Source organism: Gavialis gangeticus, unplaced genomic scaffold, assembly GCF_001723915.1.
Source record: "Gavialis gangeticus isolate Ggan-Ray unplaced genomic scaffold, GavGan_comp1, whole genome shotgun sequence".
In the NCBI taxonomy this organism is placed as follows: Eukaryota; Metazoa; Chordata; order Crocodylia; family Gavialidae; genus Gavialis; species Gavialis gangeticus.
In genome coordinates, this window is record NW_017729008.1 from 23366777 (window position 1) to 23368453 (window position 1677).

Consider the following 1677-nt stretch of genomic DNA (forward strand, 5'->3'; position numbering starts at 1 on the left):
GTCCACTGGCTGGCACTGCATCTGAAAGAAACCTGGGGGTGACAATCGACCAGAAGATGAATATGAGCCAACAGTGCGAGGAATTCACCAGCAGGGCAAACAGAACTCTGGTGTGTATCAGCCGATGTGTTGTGAACAGATCCAGAGAGCTGCTCCACCCCCTCTATTCAGCATTGGTGAGGCCACAGCTGGCGTACTGTATCCAGTTTTGGACACCACACCCCAGGAACGATGTGGATAAACTTGAAAGGGTACAGAGAAGGGCCACCCATATGATTAGGGGGCTGGAGGATAGGCCATATGAGGAGAAACTCCGGGAACTGGGTTTGTTCAGTCTGAGCAAAAGAAGACTGAAAGGTAACTTGATAGCTGCCTACAAGTATGTCCAGGGTAAACACCAAGATCTAGGAGCACTTCAGAAAGGCAGCCCCTGGGAGGACGAGGACCAATGGGCACAATCTAATTGAGAAAAAAATTAGGTTGGACATAGGAAAAACTTATTTTCCATAAGGGTATCTAGAATCTGGAACGTGCTTCCAGCAGAGGTGGTGCAATCATGAACCTTGAAAGTGTTCAAGAGGAGGCTGGACAAGCACCTTGTTTGAACCCAATAACCTCCTTCCTGCCCATGGCAGGGGACCAGCCTTGAAGATCTTACAGGTCCCTTCTGGTCCTTTGATTCTATGATTCTCAATGGTGATAGCAGGGAAGTGCATAAACTTTCACCCCAATTCCTAAATATTTATGGTTCCACTGATCTTTGTATAATCTGGGGGCAGTCGTAAGTCAAGGCTCCAGAGACCTTTCAGAAGGTCTTCATATTCGGTGTTGGCTCTTGGTGCTCTTCCCAAAATGTCCACATAAGTAAAAAAAAACTGCATGAGCTAAGCTGGTATTATAATGTTAACACAAAACTATTAACTGATCTAGAGCAGACCTATCCAGCTGTCAGCCCGTGGGCAACATGAGGCCTGTGAAGGCTTAAGTCCTGGCCCCTGTGATCCCATCCAGCCACTGTTTTCCCCATTACTCTGGCTCTAACTGCAACCAGAGTCTCCGGCCTTCCCTTCCCTCCTTCAGCTTTCACTGCCTGCCCTCACAACAGGTAGGGGACCAGTATAGGCCAGCCTGGCCCAAGGAGCTAAGATTAAGCCTGAGCTCACATGGATGCATGATGCAGCAGCAGGGAACATGAGTACAGCGGGGGGCCGTGTGTCCAGATGGCATGCAGCCCCCACTGTTGTAGCCCATTCAGTTCCCAGATGCTTAGAAGTTGGACAGCCCTGATCTAAAGGACTGGTTCTTGTTAATGTATATTACAGCCCCAGTGCACCCTTTTAATGGAAAACTCCTTCCTAAATAGTAACTGTGGTAGAGTGAGAAAACTTCCAGGCATTTCTATTCTAAACAGAAATACTTGCCATTGAAGTATATGTGTAATGAATAAAATACACTTTAGGGTGATTTGAGACTTCAGGTCTCAAAATTAGGCCACTTAGGTATGCCATCATGGATTTTTAAGTCAATCTTTAAGCAAGCATTTTTTTAAACTCCTTTCAGGCGGAGGGGGGAGGGTAATAACCTTCAGGTTGTGTGCAAGCTTGAACAGGAGTTGCAGGGGGGGGGGGGAACCAGGAAACTGCCATGTACCTGGGGGTTTGTTTAACAGATCTGAGC